Source organism: Homalodisca vitripennis, chromosome 4, assembly GCF_021130785.1.
Source record: "Homalodisca vitripennis isolate AUS2020 chromosome 4, UT_GWSS_2.1, whole genome shotgun sequence".
NCBI classification, from domain to species: Eukaryota; Metazoa; Arthropoda; class Insecta; order Hemiptera; family Cicadellidae; genus Homalodisca; species Homalodisca vitripennis.
In genome coordinates this window covers 97,269,275-97,289,024 of record NC_060210.1, presented here as the reverse complement: position 1 = coordinate 97,289,024, position 19,750 = coordinate 97,269,275, and the positions used below count along the sequence as shown (strand labels likewise).

The following is a 19,750-nucleotide window of genomic DNA, read 5'->3' as shown; positions in this document are numbered from 1 at the left end:
ACACATTTTAGTCCCATGGAATGAGAGGTGAGCCTTTCTTTTGGCTTAGTTCTTAATTTAGAAAACTCAAGTCACACAGATTTAAATCATATCTCGTATTCTAAGAAGTTAAGCTATAGAGTCCCTCAAGGATCTATTTTCAGCAACATTCTGTTCTTTCTTTAGTGAATGAAATGAAGTCATCACTTCCTCATGGTACAACAGTTCAATACACATATAACATGTCTCTTTGTATGACCGAAATTTCAAACTCAGTTTTTTAACAAAAAAAAAACAAACTCTTTATTGGCGTCCACAACTTCTTCCAAAAGTTACACACCCTCAATCTAAATCAAAGCTCTTAAAAATCTAATGTTCTGAGTTTTATTCGCGCCCGATTGACTTCGGGTTTTGTCCACCATTAATTGGGGCTGATACCATACAAGAAGAAGTTTACTATTCAAAATGTCTTGAAATTCTCTTAGATGGAGCCTTGGCATGGAAATAGACTGTGTCTGAGGTAATGAGCCAAATGAGATTTATTGAGGTCCGTAGACAAATACTGCCATAATCAGGTTCTGAAGACAGATTACTATGGCTTGATCGTCACCTCACGTACGGATTTCAGTTGTAGGGTGCTGTGCCATCACATTCTCTAAGTGTTAAAATGCAAAAAAATAATTTCGCATGATTGAAAAGTTGAGGTTCAGAGAGTCGTGCAGGCCAGCTTTCAAAAGTGTTTAAATATGCCTCTGTATTCTGTTAACGTAAGTATATTGTATGTCAAATGTACCTGGACCAACATACACTTATTTCATCCGCCAAACTATAACTGAAATAGTACCAATTACCCTCCTATGTATCATGGGATGTCATGGGCGGTGGGTAGATCCAATATATGACTCATTTAATTTCCAGAACTCATAAATGAAAATGCAATAGGAGATTTTTGTAGTTTGTCACTTACTGTACAAAATAGATATTGTTATTTTTTAAGAAATGTAAATAAAGTACACCTGTAATTAAATGAAATGCCGTACGACTTCTAAACTCACAGGAATTCCTTCACAGTTTCATTTCTTATATTACATTTCAACCATCTCAGATTAATTAAGTATGGAACTTATTTCAAGGAGACTAAGATTCTATCGTCTTTCGAAGAACTCTGTTTAACATGACGAAGTATTGTGGTCATTATGTAGTAATATTCATGACTTACGAAGAACTGTGTGTAATATAATGTATAATATAAAGTATTTTGGTTCTGATATGCGGTTTGAACGAATTAGAAGAATATTTCAGTATTTTACTTCGTTAGATTCAATCTTAAATTTTAGAAGTACAGTACGTATCTTTTTATAGATGAAAATAAATCGCTAAAAGGTCAACAAATAGACTGGAACATCTCTTTACATTTAAATGTTTTAAAATATTAATTTTATATTGCTTTATTAGTACAGTAATGCTGATGTCAAATGCAAAGTCAATATCTAACGTTTACTCGAGATAATATACAGTGTTTGATCAGTAGTGTAATGCCGATATAATATACAAAGTTACTATCCACTTTTAAATCAGATTGCACCAGTGACAAATTTAAAACATCTAATGCACTTTAAATATTATTTAAGCACTAATAAAAAAACTAATATTAATAAAAAACCGGTGTGCTCTCACGTACGATTGATTTAGATGTACGTAGGATTTCTCCATATACTGTAATATGTTTCTTAGTCCTACGTATGCACAATACTGCATGTACATTTCCTTCATCGGGAGAACAAGACAAGTGGCACTTGAAATATCTTACATTAGAAGAAGTAGATTTCAAGAGCCAGAAACAGTAGTTTTTTGACTAAAGTAAATTTGTAACAGCTACATTCAGTTTTTTAATGGGGTCAAAAAGGAAAATTCGAATGTTACACGAAGGTGATTTTATACGGTCGGCAGTAGCTACCTTTTAACCAAAGTAGTCTTCGAAACCGACGTATGTACACATTTTTTCTTCATTGGGACAAGAAGACAACTCTACTATGTCACTGGAAATATCTTACAGCGGACGAACATGGAAAGGAATGAGGTAAAAGCTTTTTGACCGAGATTTATTTATTAGTATTTTTATCGGGTTAACAAGACAGACTCAATTATAGCGTTGGACATATAACTAATTCGAACCATAAATGTATCTACTCGTCCAAACCATGTAAGTTAAAATCTTATACACTTATGCATTAACACTGTGAGTGCCAGCTTAGGTTTGAAAATATTCATAGGGCTCCAACATAATATATCAAAAATTCTTTTAATAAGTATAATAAGAACTTAGTTTTTGAAAATTTCGTGTAAAGCCACGGGTTGCAGCTAGTTTCGTATAAAAGGGCTTAAAAGCAGCAAGTAACAGCTACTTTTTTATTTTATACAATATTTTTACCGAATGGTACCAATTACTATAAATTGTAGTATGATTTCTTATTAATATACAAGGGAAATAAAAAGTTCACATTTGAAATTTGTTAGTTGCCCTCGGAAAACTCTGTGTGGAGCACAAAAATCATAGAAATCATTAAATGAAACTTACTTTCTACATTGCACCACAATCCAAAGAATATCTCCTTACATAAACTTAGACAAAATAGAGGGGGGCGTTATGACTTCTTATTTACCCTGTATAAAAAATAAAAATATTTAAAATGTATTTATGGTAGCTATTTAAATATATTAAGCTTTGAAATATTTAGTATATCCTATAGCTCCTATTAGCTCTTAACACTATCTTCTGCTATAAGCGGTTAATTACATTTGTCGTTCAGTTGAAATATTAACACTTGTCAAGAACTATGGACTTAGTCAGAGGTTTTTTTGTATGAAGGATAATGAGGCTAATCATGAGGATAAATATTAAGTAAACAAAACTTTTTCTAATAAAATCGTAATGAAAAATGTCATTAATTTTGGGATATACGCAGTTTTAAAAAGTATTACATTGAACATTGAAAGTACTCGTAATATTGCTGTACTAATTGTAACCAGGAAGATTATTACAAAAATTGAACATTGCTTAAGTTGCACAGTACTAAGCTTCATAATGTTATTGTATCGCATTCTCTCGATTTATACACTTATTCTTTTTTTGTATTTTTATTGCCTTATCGCTTGTATCAGCCATTGTGTAATTTATTGTAAAATGGTTTGTCCGTTAATAAATAAATAAATAAGTACTACCCATAAATGCTACAATAAATTATTTTTAGCTATGGACTGATCATTGTTATGTTTCAGGTACTTTGAAGGCGTGGAACGGATTTAAGTTATTAAGGTAAATAGGTAATTATTAAGTTTATAATAATTTCAACATTATATAAAATATTGTGCCGGAGAATTGCCAACATTGGAAGTGATCGACCAATAAAATGTAACAACTTCTGCAATGTAGCTATCAGAAGGCAATCATGTTAGTTTAAGGGAGGGTCGCCAATATCTAATCTCTTAAACCAGCCAGCCCTCCCTCATCCCTTGATCTAACCAAAGCTTCAAGAGAGAATGAAACCTCTCAAGAAACTTACAATTAACAATTTTTATTAATTTTAATGCACAACACGAAAAATAAGAAAGTGTTTAATAAGAAAGTGTTTATCAGGTCACATTGAGGCTAAATTATTTTACTTCCCTTTATAATAAAACATTGTATTATTTTAACCAAGTTTATCTTCTAACTAATTAAATATATGTGTATATTTAAGAAGATTTTATACAAACTATAGAAGATTTTTACATTCTCGACTCATGATAGAGCCCGTAATTTAATAATTTAAATCAATTCGTGATTAGGATGTAGAATAAATCTACAACTAATTAAAAAATATGTATAATATATGTATATATATGTTATTTTTTCATATATAATTCACACTCTGTAATATTTTTTGAGCTAAGTATTTATAACAAGGAATTTTATATAATTTCTTGACAATAAATATCTATTTACTTAAAACAATATAACCTATAATTATAACATTATTTTTATTCTAACATAGGTTTAGTACTTATAGTGACTTGTATTTAAATTCATTTTTCTAGGCATTCATCGTTTATTGAGAATGCTAGTTTCTTAATTTTTATTATTAATATTTTTAAATACAGGGCATACATTAAGTAAGTCCTGATACGCTGGGATATAGTCTAAACGGACTGATATATCGATCTAAAACCAATACCATACTCATTAAAATACTTTTATTGAGAAAAAAACAGAATTCCCCTCTCTTTTTTGAAAGGGGCTAGAAGGCGGTAACTTCCAATTTTCCAATCGCAACGCCGATCTTGTGACATGTCATTTTAAAGGTATATTTAAAAGAAACACAATGACGTGAGTAAAACATCTTTGCGACATTTCTATCAAACGCTATGGGAAAATAACGCAACACAATAATAATCTGTAGAGACAATGCCAATGTCTTGCGCATAGAACACAGGGCATGCGTGATATATTTCAGTAAGACGTTGAGGTGCCCAACTAATCATTTACGTTATGTTTTAAATAATTCGTCTAGCACTAGTTTTCACAAATTCAAACTTAATGTATGTTAAGGTGAAACAGTAAAAAAAACAGTATTTTTATTCGATCCGAAAGTTACCTTCTTGTTATCTTTCGATTATGTAAATACATATAAATCCCAAAGAAGTCAACGTTTAGGACAATTTATGAATAATTATTTAGTCAAAAGTACTGAGAGCTGTAATTATAGTAACATACCCGTATTTCGTAAGTCCTATATCAGGATAGAACATGCACGGTATAGTATACCGCTGACGCCGCCAGCAGCGCTCGTACAAGACCGCAACTGTCTCACTGTACAATTTCACTTAACATTCATGTTCTATACATATTCTAAGTTTGTACATCGATATTATTGTCACGTCTTGAATATTTACACAGTTGTGAGTTTCCTGTTGGATTAAGTTCTCAAGTAAATTTTATCTTTCAAATTGATTCCGTAAAATAACATTGCCAAAACTGTTAAGTTACTTATACAGTAGTGTGGGAATTTTTTTCTCCCCCGCCGTCACCACGATACATCACGTTTTGTGCACAACAGTATATCTGATACTGTTACACACTTTTCCACGAGCTGAATGTCAAAGAGATTTTCTTTTGAAATGCTTTATGTTTATTAGAAAGTCTACCACCCGCATTTTCGATTGGGCGTGTTGTTAAATCAATATAACCGCTAGTAAAACGATATTGTAAGAATGAAACGCAAATAAGATGGTGGCGTGCCTTGGCGTGAGTGGAAGGAAGATGCGACAGCTGATTTGTAATGTAATTGCTCCCGCCAAAAATAGTCCACTGAGTTGCCGCCAAAACTGTCTCAGCCAGCTGACGGTGTCTGCTGTAATAATATTTACAACCGCCACCAAGGGCTATTATTATTGTGTCTTGTGATAAATGTGGAGCTTTGCGTTATTTTCGTCTAAAATCACCTGTCTTGTTATTAATATCACAATTTACGTGGATTCAAAGAGACTTAACCAGCCTAAAATTCTCATGTATAAGATTAGGAAAAAGAAAATTCAGGTTTATAGTCCAATAATTTTGCTTTTGTATGTAATAAATTTTGATTACGGAAAAATAACAACACAGTGTAGTTTCATTTGTCCCATATTGAAAGTCGCGTAAAAACAAAAATAACGTAGAGTTTATTCAATAAGGTTTTAAATGCCTTAAAATTTACCAAGAACTTCTATTTATAGTCATGAAATTGCCAAACCCTAATAATCAAATCGCAAGATATGAAGGCTTATTGGTGTAATTGTAACATGCTCGAGGCAAGTGAGAGATCCGAACTTGAGTACCAGCGAACCAAGTAGCTTTTGTGAATCAATGCTTATCGATATAAATCGAGGCTTTTACCGTTTATGCAAGCTTTGGGCTTACATTTTTTCTAGCGATGGAACGATTGTGATTGAAACAGCATTTTTCAGGAAATTCTCCATCGTTCAGTTGAACGAAATTCATTAAAACTACGTTTCGAGAGCTGATGTCTTCCTAGGGTGCATAACTAACCTAACACATAACTACAATCCAGATTAACGTAAAAAATAACTAAACAGTTTTTAGACATGCATGTCAGCAATGTAATAACAACAATGTAAGGTGTCAATTTTATGCATAATATCTCTAAATAATACACTTAATAAAAATAAAACCCCAACCATTATGTAAAGCACTCAGTAAAGAAAATAACAGAGAACTGACCAGAGACTAACAGTAAATTATATTTTGAACGTCACGGCAGAAACAAGATGGCGGTAAAAAGGAAACGGGAGTAGGCCTCTTTTATTATTGGTCCATTGTACATGAACTTCCCTGAACTTTAATGTAACTCCGCATTGGTTTATTAAAAATCTCTAATCTGTTTGATACTTTGGACTTGTTAGTTTTTTTTTTTTTTCAGAAATGTTAACCAAAGCGGCATATATACGACTGATAGTTGACTGATCGGTTGGTCTGCTAATGTAATGTATCCAATCTGTATTAATTTTCAATTAAAAAAATTAGATTCCCGATATTGGCTTCATCCTAATTTTTAATACATGGTCTTCGGATAGACAATGATGTGTAGTTTTCGACTATTTTATTAACACATTTACTTGATTTTTTGAACGTTTAATGGTCTTTTTCCCATGCTGTAAAAACTGCAATCACAGTTTTTGGAATAATTTTTACCAATTTTTGTTTTATATTTACGAGACTTTGTTTAAGACTGTTGCGTGTAAAAAACTCGGATCTAATTTAATTTTTATCTAGTTTTCTTCGATAATCCTGGCACATAAGGGATTGGCCTAAATGCAAATTTATGTCCATTCTGATTTCCCGACTCAAGAATAATTGTGCTGTTTTGTTTGTACTCTTTGAAGAACTCGAAATATAGTGTTACTGATTTTTATTCACTAAATGATGGTGAATGTCCGGAAAAAAGCCCTATCGCCTCCTATACAAACCTTATTAATATTAAATACTTACGAGATATAATTTTCATTAAATAATCTGTTTAGTTTGGCTGTGATATTACTTGATTTGCCTTCCATAATATGGTTTTACTATTTTGCTTTCCAAATTTTTATAGTCTTTCTGTAGAAAATACTAAAATTTATATAAACGCTTTTGGTTAACGTAATGGCACCGGTGCCGGTGACAAGACTTGTCAACTTATCTCGATACCTCTTTCCGACAAGTAGTCCAATATCATCAGTTACCTGCCACCCACTTTCGTGAGTACATTAAGAAACTATATGTAAATAACGTTAAAAAAATTGCCTGACTATAAATATTGTTTAATATCATAATTCTGAGCTCATTATTTTACTACTAACCCATTGGTGGAGCATATCTTAAACATTCTGCATGATCTCTTCCGCATGAAGCGTTTTATTCTTAGATAAAACTTGAACTGTGTTGTAAACCAGAAATGCTTGATAAGGCAGCTCAAAAATTAAAACGCGCCATGTTTATTTATTTATCTCATTGTTGTAGTTAAAAAACAAACAAAAACGAACAATCGAAAGTTTTCATAATACCTAATTTATGTTGTCTTTATATTAATTTGTTTCACAATGGTTCAGAGACCAGTTCAACAAGTAACAACTCTGTAGACATATCCAAAAAGACCTATATATTTATATGGGATATGCACTGAAATTTATAATAATAACATCTATTTATAATAATAAAACAGGAAAACTTCCTAATCCCAAGAGATTTTTGTCGTAGAAATTCGAATGCTATTGCAATTGACACGCCAGCAAATATAAGTGCAGTAAATAATAATTACTCATTAGCATTCAAGTTTCACGTTTTTTTACCATTGAAAAAAGCTAAATCTTATCATTTTAAGATATGTCGGACTGCATGTAGAAAACCATCGCTATTCTATAAACATTATACAAAAACAGGCAGAAACAGTAAATTTATGTAGGTTAGTGACGGAGTGGCTAAATCTTAACCAATTAGCATCAATCACCTTAATCAATCAGCATGGCGCTTCTTCTTATTTATTTATTTCAACGGCAATCGCCAATCTTATACAAAAGTAACAAAAACATAATTATGACAAGATTGTACTAAAGTTTTCTTAGGAGCTAATAAGACAGAGAGTAAATAGTAACATACAACAAGGAGGCATGACCAGCAAACAACACAGGTGACAACTGTACAAGACTTGGAAATTGTAAGGCTAGTAAACACTGTATAGCAATAGGACATAGAAACATAGAGCCTAATGAGAGCTATTTAAATAAGAAATAACAAACAATTAATTAAATACTATAAAGAAAAAACAGTAAATCAACTATTTAAAAAGGAACTGAACACCAGTAAAAGAATCTAAGATAACAGTAGGATAAACTAGAGTGGCCTTGAGTTGACAGTGTATAGGGCTGCAGTTTTTCATAATAACTAAGAAATAAAACTATATATATGCGCGTGCGTGCGTGGTGTGTGTGTGTGGTGTGTGTGTGTGTGTGTGTGTCGTGTTGTCGTGTGTGTGTGTGTGTGTGTGTGTTTGTGTGTGTGTGTGTGGAGGTGTGTGCGTGTGTGTGTGTGCGTGTGTGCGTGCGTGTGCGTGTGCGTTGTGCGTGTGTGCGTGTGTGTGTGCGTGTGTGTGCGTGTGCGAGTGTGTGTGTGCGTGTGTGGTGTGTGTGTGTGTGTGTGTGTGTGTGTGTGTGTGTGTGTGTGTGTGTGTGTGTGTGTGTGTGTGTGTGTGTGTGTGCTGTGTGTGTGTGTGTGTGTGTGTGTGTGTGTGTGTGTGTGTGTGTGTGTGTGTGTGTGTGTGTGTGTGTGTGTGTGTGTGTGTGTCGTGTGGTGTGTGTGTGTGTGTGTGTGTGTAGGTAAACTGTGAATAGAGCTACTATTTCAATTGATGTAACTAACAGAAAGACTATAAATACCATAACAAATAAATATACAATAAACAACACGAAAAGAACTGAAAACAGAAACTGAAGAGGAGGCACTGGCACTATAATGAGGGGAGCCGACGGCCCCAGCATTAGGTAACGTCACACAGAGCAATCACATTCCTTCTGAACGATGGTACAGAATCGTGGAAGAAATCCGATGATGAGTTGAAGCCACCTCACTGCGCGCGCATGAGACGAGACATGCCGCTAAAGCGAGAATAGTTGGAGTATTGAGGCGTCTGCAGAAGATTGTCATTGAGCGCAGACCTTTTGTAACACAAATGTCAATGGAGCTGAGCAGTTTCCGGGCAGTCAACGAGGCCATTTAAAAACCTTGAACAAGAACAGGAGATCAGCGTGGTGGCGAACGAAGATGTACTACACACTGACTCACTGTTCTTCACTGACTACAGGTTTTCAACAATTTACCTCTATCGTATTTGTTGCAATGGTTAGAAAATTCCGTATTACAAATGATAATAAGAATAAAAAAAGAACACATTTTTCTAACTAACCAACGAAAAAACTTCAACATAGAGGACAGGATCATAATATCAAAAACCTGGCAGCTTGTGGTACAGAAACAGTTTTATCACTGATTGGTTGGTGGATCGGATATGGGTAATTATTCAGCCAATCAGAATATGTCCCTCCCCTTTCATGCACTTGATGGCACTTTAATGCCAGTTTTTTTTTTATATTTTGTTTCCAAAAGATACAAATCGCACATCCTAATAAATACATATTTAATATTTAATTTTCATATCAGTTATAAATTGTTAACCTAATTACACCGGCAACGTAAGCTTAAAAAATTAAATTATTTAAGTATCTATAGATTTGCATTTATGATTACCCTCAAAATGTTCTTGCATAATTTTTTAAAGTATTAAAGTTAAGAATCGATTGGTTCTGTAAGACCAGTACTTAATAGTTGATCGTATTCATCGTTAATGTAAGTCATGGCAAATGTCATGCGGATTTTTGTAAACTATGTGTGCCAATTATGCATGCTTCTATTGGTTGTATTTATAAATCCTCCCACTAAAATTGCATGGTACACAAGAAAATATGTATTATTATTTAAACTTAACACTTAGGCAATAGTTATTTTTAATATGCTTTAAATACAAAAGTCATTGTATTGCTGTCTGATATAACTCATTTATCCACTCCATTAGTAGAAAATATAAAACATAGTGGTAAAGAGTAAATAGTAACCGAAAACTTGACTCTTCGGTTTGTAAACAAACCGATAAAGAAAAATATTGCAAAACCAAACAATTCAATTTAGTGCTAAATTGAACAATAAAAATATTATCAAAATAATCAAACAATTCTGGATTAGCACATTCTACATTACTATTTGCTTCATATTTATATCCGAAGTTACAGTCTTATGAGAGACATTTCCCACAAGAAAGCAGATGAATTTTAATCCCGTTTGAAACAACATTCACACGTCCCCTCCCACTGTGCAAATATCTTTCCATAAATATAATTCAGGTGGCACGTCTTTTTGCTACCTTTAGTTCATTACCTCAACCATATGGTATATTTACTTCTATTGTGAACAACTCATCATTTTTGACAAAATAAAACACATGTTTTGATCAAGTTTTAATTTTGGTTTTTGAGAAGAGTCGTGGTCATACTTAGTGGTCTATAATTACATTTCTCTTTTCGAAAGTGGTATATAGATCTCCCATGTCCGGCACATATATGTGCCAGCTGGGAGCGAACGTGTCAAAATATTCCTGTTATATTTTATTTTGTAACGCATAGTTTATTTATCTAAAACATATTATGTATAGAAATAATTTTGATTTATTGTAGCATTAGTCTAGCTTAAACTTTTTACAATGATCATTTAGCAGTTGATTGATATTAAATAACAGCAATGCATAAAATGACTTTATTACATAAAAATGCATTGAGTAATATTGAATTTAGTTTGTTCGATATTGCTATAAATATTCAAGTGTAAAACAGAAGGAGTAGGTAAGTTATGTTAGACCATAGTGCAAAGTTGTGGCGCGTTTAACATCTAACTAGCTTTGCAGCAAAGTTTGTCAGGAAACTGTTCGCGTGTTCTGTCTCTGATAAGACGTAGTAACTGCACAAGTATAGATAAAATGTTTAATGAATTATAGCTTTGCAGTAAAGTTTGTTGAGAAGCTGTTCGCGTGCCTTGAATAAGACGAAGTAAATGCATTAGTATAGGCAAAGTGTTTAATTAATTATAGTTTTGCAGGAAAGTTTATCAAGAAACTGTTCGCGTTTTCGCGATGAGATGTGGTAACTACAGAAGTGTAAATAAAATGTTTAATGAATTATAACTTTGCATTACGTTTTGTAGATAAACTGTTTACTTCTCAGATAAAACGTAATAACTGTACAAGAATATATAAATGGGTCATATTAAGGACGAGTGTAGCAGCTGCAATCAATACAGCCTTGCTGGCTGGCTGCACTGTCCTAACATACACCTTATCTGCACGATTCGTTCTGCTGCAAACAATCTTCTCTTATAGCCAACGTTACTTGTACTGAAAAAGACCCATAAGTGCCAAGTTAAAGATCATATTATTAAGACGTGTGTAGCAGCTGTAATCAATACAGCCTTGCTGGCTGGCCGCACTGTCCTAACATATACCTTATCTGCACGATTCGTTCTGTTGCAAACATTCTTCTCTTCTAGCCGACGTTACTTGTACTGGAAAGTATTTATAAGTGTCAAGTTAACTAACAATCATATTAAGGACGAGTGTAGCAGCTGTAATCAATAAAGCCTTGCTGGCTGGCCGCACTGTCCTAACATATACCTTATCTGCACGATTCGTTCTGCTGCAAACATTCTTCTCTTCTAGCCGACGTTACTTGTACTGGAAAGTATTTATAAGTGTCAAGTTAACTAACAATCATATTAAGGACGAGTGTAGCAGCTGTAATCAATAAAGCCTTGCTGGCTGGCTGCACTGTCCTAACATACACCTTATCTGCACGATTCGTTCTGCTGCAAACAATCTTCTCTTATAGCCAACGTTACTTGTACTGAAAAAGACCCATAAGTGCCAAGTTAACTAACAATCATATTAAGACGTGTGTAGCAGCTGTAATCAATACAGCCTTGCTGGCTGGCTGCACTGTCCTAACATATACCTTATCTGTACGATTCGTTCTGTTGCAAACATTCTTCTCTTCTAGCCGACGTTACTTGTACTGGAAAGTATTTATAAGTGTCAAGTTAACTAACAATCATATTAAGGACGAGTGTAGCAGCTGTAATCAATAAAGCCTTGCTGGCTGGCCGCACTGTCCTAACATATACCTTATCTGCACGATTCGTTCTGCTGCAAACATTCTTCTCTTCTAGCCGACGTTACTTGTACTGGAAAGTATTTATAAGTGTCAAGTTAACTAACGATCATATTAAGGACGAGTGTAGCAGCTGTAATCAATAAAGCCTTGCTGGCTGGCTGCACTGTCCTAACATATACCTTATCTGCACGATTCGTTCTGCTGCAAACATTCTTCTCTTCTAGCCAACGTTACTTGTACTGAAAAAGACGTATAAGTGTCAAGTTAACTAACGATCATATTAAGGACGAGTGTAGCAGCTGTAATCAATACAGCCTTGCTGGCTGGCTGCACTGTCCTAACATAATATACCTTATCTGCACAATTCGTTCTGCTGCAATCATTCTTCTCTTCTAGCCAACCTTACTTGTACAGTAAAAGACTAATAAGTGTAAAGATAACTAACGTTCCTATTAGGGACGAGTGTAGCAGTTGTAATCAATACAGCCTTGCTGGCTGGCTGCACTGTCCTAACATAGTATACCTTATCTGCACGAGTCGTTCTGCTGCCCACATTTTTATCTTTTAGCCAACGTTAATTGCACTATAAAAGACTAATAAGTGCAAAGATAACTAACGTTCCTATTAGGGACGAGTGTATCAGTTGTAATCAATAGAGAGTTTAAGACTAGATTATTTATATCCTTATTTCTACATCATATGTATATTGCACAATAAGAGACCAGTACTCACAAAAATACAGCAAAAGGTTATAATTATATTTTACAAGCTTAATATAGAATGGTAGTTGTTAAGAGAACTAATTAGCATGGAAGACGGTTACAGACTCTGAAATTGTAAGCTTTTATCTATTAAAGTCTAAAGATGTTAAATTTGGACCGCACAAGTCCCACCAATGAGTGAAAAGAAGAAGATTAGTAATTAAATTAATACTTTGGAATTTATTGCAATATTAGATATTGCTTTACTAAGAAGGTACGCAAACCCTATGTAATATTTAGTGCCACAAAAACGATGATACAGAAATACTAATTATTCTTGACTAAAACGCACAAGACGCTAAATTTAATTCTTAGTATTGTTTTCCTTACACTTATATTCTTCCTCAACTGTTGTCTTGTTTGCATCTCTACTTTAATCGCTGATCTTTATACTCCAGTCTGTGCTTTCATTATATTTTTGTTTAGTCATAAATATATATATATATATATATATATATATATATATATATATATATATATATATATATATAGCATATAGTATCTGATTTCAACACGATACAAATAACTCCTTTTTAACGACTTAATCGTCGAAATGTTCTATCCCTTCAAACGGACACATTCTACAGTTAACAGAAACTTTTACCGACAATAATTCGTAATTTAAAAACTCAAGATTTTATATAGTAACTTAAATCGATGCATAGTAGTAAAAATCCCGCGTGGAACATGCCTAATAAAATAATAAACAATAACTCAAGTTATAATACATACTTTTCTACGATATACTTCAGCTAGTAGCATTTCACTACTCAAAAACTGAATGAAAAAGTTCTGTGAGGTTAAATCAAAATTGAAAACATATTAGTTATATTTTAGGTTATAAGTTACATACACTATCTTAATATTTATGCGCTAAGCAATGATTTTGGTCAACATGACATGATTCACGTTTCTGTACTAAAACCCATATGTGTTTCTAGAGCATAATTTTCTTGATTAATAACTATCTCAGCTAGTCGTTAAAACATCATACCATTGGGTATTAGCTTCACAGTGACGATTTTCTCTTCCTCGGTGGCTCTGCTGGGAGGTTTTCTCTGAATGTGGGGCTGTAGCTACTCACGTTCAACCAAATTCACATTGAACTCGGTTTTGATTTTGCTTCTATCAGTATTTTTTTTTTTTTTTTCAATTTTATTTATTCGGTTTTCCAGTGAAAAGTTTTACTTTGGTAATTTCTAGTCCAAATTATAAATTACACATTCAACGATAGAATTGTTTCAGCTTCTCTACGATCCTCTAAACAATAAAACAATATTTTTACTCATGTTTTACGTCAGATAGACATACCAAGTGGTTAATTGAAGACGAGTTATTTCTTAATATGAATCGAAACATACAATAAGAACAACTGCGTTTTTAAGTATTCAAGTATTTTGAATACACACGTTATTAATTATGTTTCACAGTAATTGTAATGTTAAGATATTCCAAGTGAAATGTTACACAGAAGCATCGGGTAGTGTTCAGTTCAAAACCATGCTGCAGTACTACGCAATGTTAGGAATACTGTAGTATCATATTGTTTGCTAGAAGGTTTTCTCACAGGAGTCTATCATTCAAACTTCATGTCTGGTTGAATGACGCCGATAAAATACGATTTACCTGTAGGACGTTAGACTTTAATTTGCTTCATGGTAAATGCTATGACGTTTAAACAACTAAACATTTTATTGGTTGCTCCTCTATTATCTCCTCACCACATTTCGACACAGCCACGGAAACGGTTGCAGACATTTATGGTATATACCCGAAATATTAAACACATCCCAACATTTCTATCGATTTTACAAAAATTTAATACAATTAAAATGTCCTACCATCCTTTATTGGAATCTTCTAATAAAACTTTTGTCTAGAATAATATATTTATGCAATGTTTTACAGAAATGTTCTTACCCTTTTTGAAAAATTTGCTTTTCCAAACAAAGTATAGAGCAATATAAAATTCATAGCCTACATTAAACGTGTTTTAGAAGTTTAGATTGAGGGTTAGGAAGTATTGAGTGCGGTGTACCCAACTGTCGTAATAGTGCACACGTCGGTTGGATGAGTGCCGCCTCCGCCACGAGTCCGCAATGTCAGTGTCATGACTGTAATTAGATCCCCTAGACTCTGCAAAGATAGTAATTTATTTTCACCTCTCGTTTGCTCATATGCAATTTTACCATCACTGCGTATCCTATGTTTTGCGTACTATGTGCAGTATACGAAAGTGTTATAACTAAACACAGGTTCGGTTGGATGAGTGCCGCAGTCGCTAAGGGGCCAGCAATGTCAGCGTCATGACAGTATGTAGCTCCCCGAGACTCTGCCCGGCCGTTCACCTATTGCTAACCCTCAATTGACCATCTGTGATATTAACTTCCCTACATATTTTAGGTTTTGCGTACTACGTGCAGTATATACGAGTGTTATAACTAAACACAGGTTCGGTTGGATGAGTGCCGCAGTCGCTAAGGGGCCAGCAATGTCAATGTCATGGCTGTAGTTACCTCCCCGAGACTCTGCCCGGACATTCACCTATTGTTACCCCTCAATCGGTCATCTGTCTTATTAACTTCACTACCGTACATATTTCATATTTTGTATACTACGAGTAGTATTGCCAAGTATCGTAACTAAACACACGTTCAGTATGATGTGTGCCGCCGCCACCACGAGTCAGCAATTACATTGTCATGAATATAATTTACTCCCTGATACTTTGCCTGGACAACCCTCTATTGTTTCCTATCGTTTGCTCATCTGCTATGTTCTCTTTACTTTACAGAATAACCAGGAGTCATAACTAAGCACACGTTCCCTCGCCGCCAAGAGTTGGCAATGCCAGTGTCACGACTGTAATTAGCTCCCTGATACTCTGGGCAGATAATTAATTGTTATCTCTCGTTTTGTCATCTTCTATGTTACCTTTTCTAGATGTTCTAAGTATTTTAGGGTTTTCGTAATACGTTTAGTATATACAAGTGTCGTAAGTAAGCACACGTTCAGTTGGATGAGTGCCGCTGCTGCCACGAGTCAGCAATGTCAGTGTCACGACTGTAATTAGCATCCTGTGATTGCGCCAGGACAATCACGTATTGTTACCTTTCGTTTGTTCATCTGCGTTGTTACTTACACTGGGTATTCAATGTTTTCCGTACTACTTACAGCATATCTAAATGTCGAACTAAGCAAACGTTCGGTTGGATGAGTGCCGCAGCCGCTAAGGGGCCAGCAATGTCAGTGTCATGACTGTAGTTAGCTCCACGAGACTTTGTACAAACAATAAAGTTCCCTTGTTAAAGTTAATTTTGCAATAATATAATACAAGTTTTGGAGTATACTTATTCCTTGTATACTTATATCAGTTTGACGGTTTACTATACTTACAGAAAATTAGATCTTCCTTGAGAGTATTGCCATTTGTGAAGTTATTCAATAAAACAAAGTTAAATTGTATACCTGTTATTAGACTGTAGTTGTAGTTGCATAATAAATTGATTGAGAGCAGCCTGACTGTTTTCTTCTTAGACGCTTGTTATAATATTAAAATACTGTGAACATTTACAGTACTGTCTTTGTGTTTAAGAAGTTCTGACAAATGGAAAATGAATGTTTTCCTTTTATTATAAAGTGTACTTTTAATTTTTTATTAAATATGTTGTAGATTCAAAAATATATTTTAATACCATATAAACTTAAAAGATGAGATAGTATACGCATATAAATATAAATGAGATGTAAAATTGTTAGGGTGAATAACATCAGCATCGTTGTGATAAAAGAACTAAACCTGTGTTCTAAAGGTTATTTAGAACTGATATTCGTTATACATCACTACTATTATTACAGACAAGGTGAGGAATATCATATCGTTTCACAGTACAACAAAACACGTGACTTTTCCACCACCAAGCCGCAACAAAATATTTAAACAAGTTAACAATAAAACATGAGAACTGTAAACGAAGTCGGCTTTAAATTACAGCGCTTGAAAAGTTTGATTCTTTGGTTTCTTATTTACGAAAGTTTTTTCATTGAAATCTTTCCTTCAATAACAATCAGACACCAAGTTTTCAAAGAAAACCTCATTAATAAATTCCCTGTACTAGCCTTTCTACAGTAACAAAAGCGATGTCAATCGAGCTTCTCAATTTGAGCAATTTGACTGTAAGTGTTACATAAATCCAATATGTCTTGTAGATAGGAAAACAAAAGGTAGAATGTGGAAGAGACAAATGTACATGAGAGACAAAATGTTTACATGGCTCAGGATATTGAAGAATATAGCAAGATTAAGAAAAGTATAAATAGAGAATAAAGGAAAAGACATCAAGCAGGGCTTCAAAACTATCATAATATGTCCAAAGGCAATATGTTCAAGCAATCGAGTGATGACGGCATAAAAATTTATTTTGACGAGTATATATTCCACCTGACGTACTTCTTCTTTATCCTTCAAAAAGCCATTTTGAAATTGAATCTGAGACTCTGTAATAAGTTTTTGCGAGTGTAATAGAGATAGAGGTGAGGAGCAAGTTACGTACTGGAAGGTAGGCTACTGCCTTACCAACGAGCTGCGGACATCTACCACTGGGATTCCAGATCCGGCCTCAACACTACACACGCTGCTGCTAGCCCAACATCAGGACAGTCTCCTGCTTACAGCAGCTGTGTCACGTCGACTGCGGAGCTCATGTCCTGCATAATACTCAAGTGCTCTGCACTACCATCAGGAAAACAGTCCTGTGACTGGTGAAGCCTCAGAAAATCTTCCTCTCTGTTGAAGTGTACACAGAGATACACTTCAAAGTCTGTGCCGAGTTGGCACTTATAATTCTGCTTGTATAAGCCTTTCTGTGAATTTAGAGAGCAGTGGTTGTAAATTTAGTCACACTAGTGATGAGAACGGTAATGAGTCTCGTGTTCTATATTCAGTGATATCAATGGTTTTTATGAACCTGAACAACAGGAAAAAAACGATTATTTCACTATTGGAAGACACTCACTGCAGACATTTGTATTCTGAGCTGCAGCCATTTATGAATCATAGTAGGGTTGAGAGTCACTCTAATCCGGGGGACCATATTCTAATAAAATTAAGCAAATACGTCGTTTATTATTTCATCGTACTCATTAAGGTAACAATGATACCTTTCCTGTTCATTTTTTGCATATTATAAACCAGTTCCCTTAACTGCTTAAGATATAACAGCGAAACTCATTTCAACAGAGTTAAACAAACTAATATGTCACTGGTTCAATAATCCAATTGTCATGTTCCACCCATTATTGTTATCAACTACTTTCTCCAACCAAAACATTACTTAAAAAGTGGACGCCAGTTGTGCTGGTAACATGTACCATACCGGAGGATAGATATTGACCACCATCAGATTCTGTCTTGACTACGTTATATGAAATTGAATGCAAACTTTCATTATTACTTAAAATGTATTACAGACGCAGTATTTGCAAGTATTGATCAATACAAATGTTCCAAGATTTCGGCGGTCATTAATATTTTGGAAACATTTCTATCTCGAGTATTTCACAAGGTGAATATATTTTGGCACTTTTCATAAGTTTGCGATTAAATAAAGTCTACGTATATTCTTATAACAATGTTTGTCTTGAAATACACCAAGATTATGGATTTTATAAACGTCTACAACTGTTATTTTTATTTACATGCCAACATTTAAATTTGTTGCACCATCATTGTACTGTTGTATGAATAAAAAATCAAACTAACAATTCATGTTCAGTTTGAAAACTCAAGATGGCAGCTTTATATGAAATCTATCTTTCTTCCAACTGAGCCGGAAGGGAATTTATGCATTTAGCATATTTATAGTGTTTGAATAATTACTTTATTTGTTGACCAAGCGTTAGTAAAGGACTGGGAAAAGTTTATTTTCTGTCTCACGGTCTATCTCGAGAACGAAGAGACCTGAAAGCTTGAATCTTTACCTGAAACTTCCTTTATAGACAAGGAACATAGAATTTATGTTGGTAAATGAAAGGGCTTAAGATAAGTACATTACGAAGAGTATATGCTAGGATTTTGAATAATAAACTCTCTTTTCTTTTGTAGTATTTGGGGGTGTCCATTGTTAGGGGGTCACAATCAAATTGTAATTTTTACTTTGTTACTTTTATAATATTAAATTGATTTTAAATTCTTATAATGACTGCGTTTTAAATTCTAGTAAATCACTAAAGTTTCGTACATTAATTCGATATTTAAGCCACTAAAGAAATAATAGAAATGAATAGATTTTTTACAAGAATACTGTGTTCATAAATTCATTTACTATCTTATATAACGTGTAAAACTTCGTGGATATTTTACAATATTTAATAAATTGCTTATCAGTTATTAAACTCAGTCTAATAAAAGTTCAATTAAGCTCTAAAACGTCTGAAGTCTAAGTTATTGTATACGACACACTTACTAAAAACAGCTTGTTTAATATAATCTGAACTGAAAATAATGTCTGTTGTTATATAAAATTAAAAAGTAATATCAAGTAATGTTCAATTATAATAAACGACAATCACCAATCTAAACAAATAAATAAACTTCTAATTGCAACAAGATGTATGGGTCTGTTGTACTGGAACCAATCCCATTAGTTTGTTGTCAATTACACTAACATCTTAATCCAACATTCATTCTAGAGTGGATCTCAGTAAACTGTATTTGGTTAGGTCTTAACTTA

The 19,750-nt window shown here is 33.8% G+C and overlaps 1 protein-coding gene across 2 annotated transcripts in view; it reads left to right on the top strand.

Moving 5' to 3' along the window:
• The window catches only part of LOC124359817 (octopamine receptor beta-2R-like), a 352,308-nt gene that overhangs the window by 263,540 nt on the left and 69,018 nt on the right, over positions 1-19,750 (top strand). For both annotated transcript variants that reach the window (XM_046812873.1, XM_046812872.1), the window contains exon 4: positions 3,259-3,295. The gene's annotated coding sequence lies outside the window, so the exon portion shown is untranslated. The remainder of the gene's footprint in view (positions 1-3,258; positions 3,296-19,750) is intronic.